A 12,182-nucleotide genomic window follows, 5' to 3' on the forward strand; every position below is an offset into this window, starting at 1 on the left:
ATTCTTTTTATGGGATATTAATTGAGAATAATTGAGGACGGCATCTCAAAAAAACAGATTTCTGCACTCAGCGGAGTCATCATGATCTGAATATCATTAGCATTTTACTGTGGAAGGAGAAAGGGTTGTCTGTTCTGTCTCTGGGAAAATATCTCCAATGCTTTTGGAAAGAAAAATGCAGAAAGATGTTCAAATTTGTTGTTGAATCCCCCATGGGCGATTTGGCCTGAGTGGGGGCACAGGTGTATCCAAATTATACCTAGACGTTTTGCAGGAACTGTCAGATTTAGTCCCAATCACTCACTTCATGATGTTAACCTATAAACTCCTCATTTTCAACTTCCTGCAAAATTCTCATTATAATTCTTTGTGAACTCAAATTCCAGCACATTTTCAGGTGGAATGTTCCAGGTTCTGACAACTGTCTGTTCATCCAGAAACTGCTGAGGTCCATGTTGACTCTGGGGTTACAAAGGGCTGAGCTGAAAGATGAGATGCAGTTCCTGAGCTCCCATTGTGATGCATTGGAACAGGACAGGAGGCTGAGGGCAGTGTAGGTTTGACCAGACAATGAAAATGACAGGGCTGCACTGAGTGTTGCTTGACTCAATGAGTGCGTTTTGGAGTTGGGTGAAAACAGAGGGAGGTGAGACAGGGAGAAGTTGAGGCTGAAAATCTAGTTTAGTTCAGGCCATTGAGAAATTCACATGGTCCCAACGGGAACAGCCAATTTGGAAGTGATATCTGCAGAGTATTTGTTAAGTTTTTAAAATATAACGTATCAGCTTAAGTAAAGATTGGGGCTTTTGATATATAATGGAAATGTTTGAAGTGAAGGAAGGTTGAAAGCTCTTTTAAATTCTCTTAATGGGAGTATTTAGCTGAATGTAGAGAGACGTAGACGTTGTGACAGGAGACCTCAGACCCGTGGTGTGCTCCTCTTGTACAATGTGGGAAATAAGGGATACTTTCAGTGTCCCTGACGGCTATGTGTGCAGGAAGTGGGCCCACCTACAGCTTCTGGGAAACTGCTTTTCAGACCTGGAGTTATGAGTGGGCTCACTGTGGAGCATCGGAGAATGTCATGGACAGCACGTTTACTGAGTTCGTCACACTGCAGGTGAGGGTTACACAGGCAGAAAGGGAATGGGGGACCATCAAACCAAATAAAAGGCTCAGGAAGGCAGTGCAGGAATCCCCAGTGATCATCCACTTCTCAAAAAGATACTGAATCCTGCTTGGGATTCTGTTGGGGGTGAATGCGTGGAGTGGCTTCTCGGGAAATCAGCAACAGCCAGGTTCATGATACCACAGATAGCTCTGCTGTACAGAACCGGAGGAAAGACAGTGGCAGGGCTATAGTGACAGGGGATTCAAAGGTCAGGGGTACAGGCAGGCACTTCTGTGGCCACAGACATGAATCCAAGATGGTATGTTACCTCCCTGGTGCCAGGATCCGCGATTATCATGGAGCAGCTGCAGGATATTCTGGAGCTGGAGGGTAAAGTCAGTGATTGTGGAACACAACGATACCAATGACATCACTAAACAAAGGGATGAGGTCCTGAAAGCTGGATATAGGGAGATCAGGGATACAGTAAAATGTAGCTCCTGAAATAAAATAATGTCAGACTTACTCAGTGCCATGTGCTAGTGAGAGCAGGACTAAGAGGATAGATCAGCTGGACGTGTGACTGGCGAAATGGTGGACCAGAGAAGGGTTCAGATTCTTCAGGCACTGTGACCGTTTCTGGGTGAGTCCTGTACCAGTCTGACCGGTTACCCCTGGGCAGAGCTGGGAGAAATCTCCTGGTGGAGGCTTTTGCCAGTCCCATTGGTGCGGTTTTAACTCGTCTATCAGGGGGATGGGAACAAAAGTGTAGTCTTAGATGGGTCAGATTCAGGACAGGGAATGGGAGGTAGAATATTAATGATGTAGTCAGCAGCTCAGAAAGCCAAAGGGAAGGAGGATTCAATGAGGATTGAATCCCTCTTCATCCATCAGTCCTGCCATCCCAGGAATTATAGTCAGCAAAATATGGAGCTGTACAGCTCTCTGAGTCTAAGTGCTTGAGCAAAATGGGGGAAATCCACAATAAAAACAAAAAGTGCTGGAGATCCTCAGCAGGTCGGGCAGCATCTGAAATGGTGACAGATGCAGGAAACATTACAGCCTTGAAGAAGTGTTGAGATGATCACACCAGGTACTACAATATCGGTTACACGCTGAGTGCCAGAACGGGGGACTAGAATTAATAGGTGCTTGATGACCAGCATGAATACGATGGGACTGGAAAGTTGATGTTTCGGGTCAGGACTATTCATCAGGGCTGACAATGGGTTCAGACCCAAAACAGCAACGTTCCTGCTCCTGTGATGCAGCCTGACCTGCTGCACTTCCCCAGATTCACATTGTATAAACTCTGATTTCCAGTAGCTGCAGCCCTTAACTATCTCCACATCCCAGGACTCAGGCTGGTGACCCTCCTTTACTCTCTCAATAACCAGGAGAGCCTCCCTTGGGAAAGGGGAACAAAGGTATACACAGTACTTCAGGTGTGGTATCACCAAGGTCCTTCCAGAAAGGGATCTCTGCTACTGTACACGAATCCTCTCACTAGGAAGGTCACCCATCATTAACATTCTCCACTGCTTCCCACTCCTGCCTACTTCCGAAAAAGAGGGAAGCACAGAGAAACATGGAATCAAATGAGGTCAGAGTCTCTGGTATGAAACTGTTGAACACAATGCCCCCATCTTCTACATACTGGCCATCAAGCGCACGTGCCTGGTGTGATAATCTAACCACTTCTTCAAGGCTGCAATGTTTCCTGCATCTGTCAGCATTTCAGACGCTGCCAGACCTGCTGAGGATTTCCAGCACTTTCTGTTTTCTCTGTTGTGCAGGACTGAAAGGGGGGATTTGCAGTTGAGAATTTCAAATTGAACTTCATGTTCAGTTTGGATAGTTACTTGGTCAGTGCTGACCTGAATATCATTGGCCTTTTCATTTGGATGGAAAGGTGTGCATTCTGCCCGTGGACGAATATTTCAAACGTCTGTGTGATTGGGAAAAAAGTACTGAGACAGTGAAGTCCATGTTAGCGTGGGGACTGTGGAGAGAGATTTCATTGGTTTTTGAAAGTCTAAAAAATCATGGCACATTTCCCAGGAACAGTTAAGCCACTGGTTTTGTATGAGGACAATTAACCATGAAACCAGAAAGACAAAAGGATTCCTGCATCATGGAAAAAGCTATGAAAATGGGATTGTTGTTACGGGGTAAATTATTGATCATTGATTGTAATCCATTGGCGTTGTCAGGTCTGTTCCAACTCCGTGGGGAAACACTGGAAATGTGATGAATGCAGTGTAGGTTTCAGTTATTAAACTGGAAAAGGTGCAGAAGAAATTTCCAAGGATGATGCCAGGGCTCAGGGGTCCGAGTTACAGGGAGAGGTTGGACAAGCGAGGGCTTTTTTGTTTAGAGCAGAGGAAACCGAGGGGGGATATTTTATAGAAGTGTATAAGATCATGAGAGGCGTGGGTAAGGTGAATGCACTCAGTCTTTTTCCCAGGGAACCAAGGACTGGAGGGCATCAGTTTAAGATTAGAGGAGAAAGAATAAAAGGGAAGCTGAGGGGCAACTGTTTTACACAGAGGGTGGTACGCATATGGAATGAGCTGCCAGTGGAAGTGGTTGAGGCGGGTGCACTAACAACATGTAAAAGGCATTTGGACAAATACATGGATAGGAAAGGGTCAGAAGCAGATGGGCCAAGTGCAGGGAAATGGGGTTAGTGTGGATGGATATTCTGGTTGGCATGGGCCATTTTGGGCCAAAGGGCCTGTCTCTGCTGTAGGATGCTGTAACGAAGTGCATTTGCTATTTCTCCCACGAACTCTGTTGGTACCCTGGGATGTATTCCATCAGGGCAATGAGACTTGTCTACCTTTAGCGCCATGAGCTTGCCCAGCTCTAACTCTTTCAGATTAATGGTTATTATCTAGGTCCCCACCTTCCTCAGTCTCCTGATCAATTACTGGCATGTTCTTCGTATCCTCCACTGTGGAGACTGACTGCTGTGTACTCATATTCTTGAACCCTGCTGGATAGGAATAACCAGGCACAGAACTCTGAGAGGTCTTCTTTGAGTCTTTATTGATGAGACATGGCAGTTACCTGGGTATTTTACGTGCAAAACGCCTTTAGGCAGCATCAGGTCCGATGTACGGCTCCCATTCTTCTACCTTTGTGATTTGTGACTGTCATAGAGACTGTCTGTCAGGATTATCTCCATGTCAACAACAGTTTAAAAAGTCTAGTTCAGTTCAACTCTGTGGTTAAACCACACACCACTGTCACCACCCCTCCCCCCACACCCCTGTAGCTCCCTCAAGTATCTGACAGGCGCTTCAGTTTCAGTGGGGCTCTCTATCGGGATGCTGATGTGGAGGAGCCGGAGTTGGGGTGGGGTGGACAAAGTTAAAAACCACACATCACCAGGTTATAGTCGGACAGGTTTATTTGGAAGTACAAGCTTTTGGAGTGTGCTGTGATTTTTAACTTGATCAGGATTATCTCTCTGGTAACTGTTAAATGCTTCAACAATTACAGAGGCCATACGTTCACCAAACAATAGGTTTCCCCCTAGCAGGGTAAACTGTCCCTGGGCATAGCTACTCATCTCTTTTTGTACCCAATCCCATCAAGCTTTCAGTTGACCTTTGAAGTTTTTCTAATCTCCTAATTTCTCCTTGGTCATTGCCAATTTGTATGCCTTCTATTTCAATTTGATAGACTCCCTTATTTCCTTAGACACCCATAGCAGCTTACCCCTTTTCCGACAGTCCTTCCTTTTCACTGATATATACTTTTGCTGAGCACTTCGAAAAATTGCTTTGATATTCCTCCACTGTCTGTCAACTGTCCCATCGAAAAGTCTTTGCTCCCAGTCTACATTACCAACTCCTGTCTCATCCTATTGTAGTCTTCTTTGATTAAGCACAGGATCTTCGGACTGGATTTAATCTACCCGCTTTCCATCTGTGTTCTAAATTCAACCAGATTAATCACGCGTCTTTTGTCAGATTACAAAATGAGGCGATGTTTCCTGGGTGTTTTGGTTTTCGTTATCAGTGACCTTGGCTTTGTAATAAATTACAGACTAGATATTCACAACAGAGTTTTCTGGACAGTGTGAATGTACCACACAGTCTATAACCATAAATCACTGTCTCCCCTCAGTTTAAAATTGCAAAATCATTATCTTCTACACACTTCCTCACTATCTCAGTTTTGAATACTATTCCACTTGACTATCCTACATTTTCCGAAAATCTCGTTTGGTGAAGGTGGTGAGTTTTGGATTCCGCTTTCCAGTTATTACCGTAAGAAGATAAGCACTGGTCACAGGAGAGGCAATGCAGCCCTTCGAACCAGCTCCACCATTTAATACGGTGATGATTGAGCTCACGCCGGTCTCAGCTGGATTTTCCCACCTGCGCTCTCTCTCTCTCTCTCTCTCTCTCTCTCTAACTCTCTCTCTCTCTCTCTCTAACTCTCTCTCTCTCTCACCCTTCAGCTTGGCATCCACTGCGTTTTGAATAGGGAATTCCACAGATTCACAACACATCGAGATAGGTACATTCTTCTTCATGAGAATAGAATAGAATCCCTGCAGTGCAGAAGCAGGGTATTCATCCATCGAGTCCACACCAATCCTATAATTCAGACTCACCCATTCCCAGTAATTCCCATGGTTAATGGCTTAACCTGCACATGCATGGAACTGTGGTTTAGCATGGCGAATCCACCTAATCTGCACATCTTTGGACTTTGGGAAGAAACTGGAACACCGAACAAAACCATGCAGCCACTGGGAGAACGTGTAAACTCCACACGGTCACCTAAGGCTTGAATCAAATCAGGGTCTCTGAAGCTGTGAGGCAGAGGTGCTAGCCACTGAGCCACCTCTGCCTAAAACTGCTTCCCCTTATTGACCCCTCCACCCCGCAATTGACTGAATCTATATTCCTTACGTCAGAAATTGGGTTGTCTAACCAGATATCTCAGTAAAACCCAGTGACAAGCCATATGTCCTTTCTGTCTGAATGGGGATCCTATACACAACACCCTTCCACCCCACACGTTTCATTCACTTTCCAGAGACAGGGCTCCAGTGACTTCATGGGGACTGCAACTCCCATAATTCCTGAGGCAGAAACCACAGGTGTGTGGGGAAACCCGGCACTGTATATGTACAGAATGTAGGCGGGTTTTGGAGCACGTGTTTTGGGATAATTAGGGGACAGTATTTCACAATGTGATTGGCTAGAGGAGGGACGTATCTGCTTGTCGTATTGATCAGTTGGGGGGTCAAAGTGTCACTACACCCTCGTGGGACCACTCTCCATCCCCAGTTCATTGTAATGCTGGGAATAAACTAATGAGAAACAAGGAAGAATCTGACCCATTCTCCCAGACTGAAGGTTCCTCTTCTGTCCAGGATCTGCCACCTCCCTTTCTGTTTCCGTCTGTTTCATTCTGCTCTTACATTATTGACTTGCAGCAACTGAAGGGAAAGGGAGTAAACCCAGAAAGGGTGCAGAGTCTAACCAGGGACGGGAAGTGGTGGCATGGATCTGTTTATCAGTAACTCCATGAGAATGGGGAGGGTGTACATTAGGGGCAGCAGAGTCAGAATGGTGGGAGAGAGTAAGTGGGCTGGAGGGTTACAGCTTTGGGGGAAGAAAGGGGAAAAGATATTCCAGAGAAACTAGAATAGTCTGTTCTGAATTTCTAATCTGTGCATATTCCTTTATACAGGGTGCTAGATGGTGAAGATTTGCAGACTGAAATCTCGACATCATGTGCAGATTGTGATTAAGTTGACCAGTATTTGAAGAACCAAAGATGGAGAATCACTCAGACAAAACCCTGCAACACTCCCCCTCCCAGCATTGTCGGTCTATCTGTGCCAAATGGACTGCGAGTTGTTCAAGATGGCAGCTCACGACCATCTTCTCAATGGTACCTAGTGATGGGGTATAAATGCTGGCTGAGCCAGTGATGCCCATATCCTGGAAACGGTTTCTATCTTTATTTGCTGAAACCCAGTTGATGTTACTGCAGGATGATGAGGGACGCTGAGTGTGTCCTCCAGGAAGAGCACCATCACATTACCCCTGCCTACACCCAGCAATAACACGGCAACATCACTGGTATAAAAGGCAGTGAAGCCCAAGGAGGACTGAAATATAGTTCATCGTGGTAAAGTCATGAAAGCGGATTGGAACAGAGCAGGAACAGGAGACTGAGCTGGATGGTCAGCTGTTTCCCATTGAATGGTGGAGCCAGATTCAAAGGTCGAATGGCCTTCTCCTGCTGCTATCTCCCAGGTATGTATATAGTCATGCAGCACGGGTAGGAAGAAGTCGTCAGGGCAGGGATCCTGCAGGAGATTGCACTTCCTCCTCTGTTTTCAGTGAGGGATGGTTTGATGGATTTTATTTAACATTTGTCTTTAACGCAAAGTTTGTGAATTTGTTTTTTTGTAAAAGGTACAAGTTTATTCCACAATAAATAAAACTTAAATAATCGAAACTATCTGCAGGTAACAGTTTTTAAAATTTCAAATGCCCTTTAAACAAAATCCTGTCTACTCCCAGACCCCATCACTCTTCAGTTACTCAACTCCAGGGAAATATTCCTTCCCTCTCTGAACCTTTGGTTTGATTTACCTACTTTCAGTTCTCGTTCTGTGAGCTGTGAAGCATTTTTCTCCCATTTCTCCTACCCAGAAGTGTTATCTCACACAGCTGAGCAACCTTCCCACCATCAACATCATTATTCCATTATTTTGCTTTTTGTTAACGTATAATCACCAGCAGTAGCACACCAGTGTCATCAGTTGAATATTTCCAAACAAAGCCCATTATGGGCAAAGCAAACCATCACAAGTGACAGAGTGGGAAGGGGCTAAATCAAAGTAGAGTTGGGGGTGAGGGGGTGGCAGTGGCGGTGGAGATAATGCACTGTGTCCCCTGCGGTGCCCACCTCTATCTAATGGCATAGAGAGGATTGATACACCTCACATGCCCCTCTTCCAAGGAGACCCTGAGAATATTCTTTATCCTCAATCATAGAATATAATCCCTACAGTGTGGAAGGAGAGCATTGGTCCATCAAATCCCACCAACCATCCCTGTAACACTGCATTTCCCATGGCTGATCCACTTAGTCTGCAAATTCTGAAGACTGTGGACAATTTATGACGACCGATCCAACTAACCTGCATATCTTTGAATTGTGGGAGAAAACCAGCGCACATGGAAGGGACCCACACTATTATGGGGAGAATGTGGATACCCCACATAGGCCGTTGACCAAGGCTGGACTCCAACCTTTTACCTGGTGCTGTGAGACAGCAGTGCTATGATCACAATTTAAATCAACACAGATGAACCCTGCTCCTTGTAACATTGCTGTTTGTGGTGACCTACTGCCTAGAGAGGCATCCTGAGGTTCAGAAAGTAGCAATATAAATTCAGTCAACTCCAGCCCAGTTAAGGTTGTTAACAACAACAACATCAATACTCCAGCAGTGTCATCATGTACAAGGTCCACTCCTGACTCTGATGGACAGTAACTGCAGAATCAGAGTCCTGCAGTGATGTGTGAACTCTACACCATACGGAGCAGGGGGATGACCACTTCCCTGTGTTCACTCACTGGTCTCTCAGTCGTGTTGAGTCTCAGCAAATCCCTTGTCACGCAGAGAGGGAAACAACTCCTACCCATTGTGAACCCGCTGGTGTCTCGGGTCAGGATGAATCACTGAATCCCCTCTCACAGACTGACCATCTGAATGGCCTCTCCCCTGTGTGGGCTCACTGGTGTCTCAGGGAGTCAGGATGAATCACTGAATCCCCTCTCCCACACTGACCATCTGAATTGCCTCTCCCCTGTGTGGGCTCACTGGGGTCTCAGGGGGGCAGGATGAATCACTGAATCCCCTCTCCCACCCTGACAATCTGAATGTCCTCTCCCCCTGTGTGGACTCACTGGGGTCTCAGGGGGCAGGATGAATCACTGAATCCTCTCTCCCACACTGACCATCTGAATGTCCTCTCCCCCTGTGTGGGCTCACTGGGGTCTCAGCAGGTGGTGCATTTGAGTGAATCTCCCCCCACATTGGGAGCAAGTGAATGGTCATTCTCCAGAGTGAGCTCGCTGGTGTTTCAGCAGATCAGAGGACTGAGTGAATCCTTTCCCACACATGGAGCAGGTGAAGGATCTAAATCCATTGTACCCCCTCTGGTGTCTCAGCAGATTGTAAGATTGAGTAAATCCCTTCCCATACGTGAGGCAGGTGAACAGCCTCTCCCCAGTGTGACTGTGTCAGTGAGTGTCCCACTGGGAAGGGGTAAGTAAATTTCTTCCCACAGTCCCCACATTTACACAACTTCGCCCTGGTCCCGTTACATTGGTGTTTTCGCAGATCACATGACCGGTTAAATATTCGACAACCTGCCTAACATGAGAATGATTTCTCTGAGCTAGGAATGCTGCTTTCCCCCTTTCATATTACTGATAAGGATCAGGACCTGCAGAATTGGACGACTCTGCAGTTGATGTGATGTTAAAACTGAGTTTTCCATCTATGAACTCTCTCTCTCTGTGAAACAAGTTTTTCCCTATTATTACTACAACTGCCAACACCAGCTCTCCCTTCAGCTCTCCTGAATTTCTAAATTTGGACTAATGCAAAGACCTCAGTAATGTGCTTTTCTCTCACTTGTTTCTGAAAGTAAATTGGAACCATTTTGAATAAATTTATACACTTTACCAGCAGAACTCATGCCTACTCTGTCATTTACAATTTGTAACCTCTGGGAAATTTGTTACCACCTTCGATGACCGTTATAACGCTCTGCCCACTTCTCTGGAGCCAGGATAAGTCAATTCTAACAATTACCAATAGATTGGATCTGAACAGAATGTCCCCACAACAGTAGGCACTCTGACACTCAGTGCCCATCATTTAAGTTCTTTTTCTTAAAACCCCACATGTGTCTGGCAATCTGGCAATACAATTGAAGATATTTTATACAGTAGCCTTTCAGTCTCAATTGCCAGTTCCAGTCCTTGAAGCAGCCAGTAACACGCCATAGTGACTTGAATTCTAACAGCAGCATCGCCTTGGCAGAAGAGATTGAGGAGAAGAAGCTGTCTTCTCTGGACTATCTAAACATGGAACACTTCAAATGAACAAACATCTTAAAGAGATCAATATGCTAGATACAGCAAGGGTGTGTGCCCTGGCTGGTGTGTCTGGAATGAAATAAGCACTAACTGTGGTATCTTTACCCAGCATCCCCTTTAGCTGCACAAATGTTTAACATTTATTTGCTGCTCTAATTCCACTCTCTTGATCACTCCCCTTTGTAACTTCTGTAATGTTGACAGCCGTGCAAATTGGTAACATTTGATTCAATCCATCCCAAAACCTCTCTGTATCTGTGTCTCACTTTTGTTCACTGAGACCCTCATTCAATCTGACCTCTTTACAAACCCTGCCCTGATATTTCCTTAGAGGGCTCAGAATGAAATGTTCACAGAATTGTTAATGCGGAAAGTAGGCTGCTTAACTCATCAGCTCTCCAAAGGTAAGAGGGCTGACAGGTAAATAAGAGGGGTGTGTGGGGTTGGTCGGATGGGAACTCGGAAGGCAGTAGGTCGATGTCGATGGGAGGGAATGATGAGAGGTTGGAGTGGATAATTGGGATGGAAGATGGACAGGTGGGACAGTTCAAGAGGCCAGTGTCGAGTTGGAGGGTTGGATCTGAGAGAAGGTGGGGGGGGAGGGGAGATGAGCAAACCTTGATGCTGTGTGGTTGAAGGGTTAATGTGGAAGATAAGGTGTTATTCTTCCAGGCGTCGGGTGGCTGGGATTTGGCGATGGAGGCAGCCCAGAACCTGCATGTCCTTGGTGGAGTGGGGGAGGGCGTTGAAGTGGTCGTTGAGAGGGTGGTGGAGTTGTTTGGTGCATGTGTTCCAGAAATGTTCTCTGAATCAAGTTGGCATCCTGATTCCCCAATGTAGAGGAGACCACATCGAGAGCAAAGGATAAAATAGGTGAGGTATCTGGACGTGCAGGGAAATCTCTGCTGGATGTGGGAGGATCCTTTGGTGCCGTGATTTGCCGTGAAGGGAAGGTGTGGGCACAGGTTTTACACCTCTTGAATCAAAGGTGATGGGAGTGGAGGGTGGGTTGGTGGGGAGCATGGATCCAATGAGGGAGTCCCAGAGGAAATGGTCTTTGTGGAATGCTGAAAGGGGTGGGAAGGGAAATATATCTCTGATGGTGCGGTCTGATCGAAGGTGGTGGAACTGACAGAGGATGATCTGGGTGGAAGGTGAGGACTGGGGGTTCAATCCTTGTTGCGTTGGAGGTGTGGGGTTCAAGAGTAGAGGTGCAGGAAGAGGAGGAGATACACTGGAGAGCATTGTTGACCACATGGCAGGGGAAATTGTGAATCCTTGAAAGAGGAGGCAATTTGGTATGTTCTGGAGTGTTCTGCCAGCTTGCATCAAGTTTCACTGGAACACTGCAGTAAGCTTGAGACAGAGATTTTGGCCAGGGAACAGTCTTGTGTGTGAAAGAGCTGGTAACTGGAAGCTCAGGGTCTTTTTTGCAGCAGGACTTAGATAATCAGCCACCATTTCCACCACCGTCACTGAGATGCTGCCAGACACAGGTTCCTGTCCCCTCCATTAACAGCTATGCACCCTCCCAGCAAGATCGTAATCCACTCCTTTGTCTTTCCAAATGTTCTGGTCTCTCTTTGCACTCCATCTCAACCTATTATTTACTCTTTATCCCCTATCTCCTGCAGTCCAAAGATATGCAGGTTCGGTAAATTGGCCAAGCTACATTTCCCGTAGTGTTCTGGGATGCATAGTTTAGGTGCATGAGTCAGGGGAAATGTAGAATAATAGGGTCGGGGAATGGGTTTGGGTGGGATAATCATCGGAGGGTGGTTGTGAGCGTGTTGGGCCGATGGCCCTGTTTCCACACGGTGGCTGGGAAAATTTAGAATTCCTACAATCGGATCTAAGGAAGGGTCACAGGTACCGGAATGACCCTTGGTGTGTGAAGGAGATGGAAACGGGAAAG

At 46.2% G+C, this 12,182-nt stretch overlaps 1 long non-coding RNA gene across 1 annotated transcript in view; it reads left to right on the forward strand.

Annotated features, from left to right (window-relative positions):
* LOC140471924 (uncharacterized) overlaps nucleotides 1-12,182 on the forward strand; it is a 39,922-nt gene that overhangs the window by 18,039 nt on the left and 9,701 nt on the right. Inside the window, exon 3 of the long non-coding RNA XR_011957284.1 lies at nucleotides 6,830-7,401. This is a non-coding gene — a long non-coding RNA (uncharacterized lncRNA). The remainder of the gene's footprint in view (nucleotides 1-6,829; nucleotides 7,402-12,182) is intronic.

This window comes from Chiloscyllium punctatum, unplaced genomic scaffold (assembly GCF_047496795.1).
Source record: "Chiloscyllium punctatum isolate Juve2018m unplaced genomic scaffold, sChiPun1.3 scaffold_204, whole genome shotgun sequence".
NCBI classification, from domain to species: domain Eukaryota; kingdom Metazoa; phylum Chordata; class Chondrichthyes; order Orectolobiformes; family Hemiscylliidae; genus Chiloscyllium; species Chiloscyllium punctatum.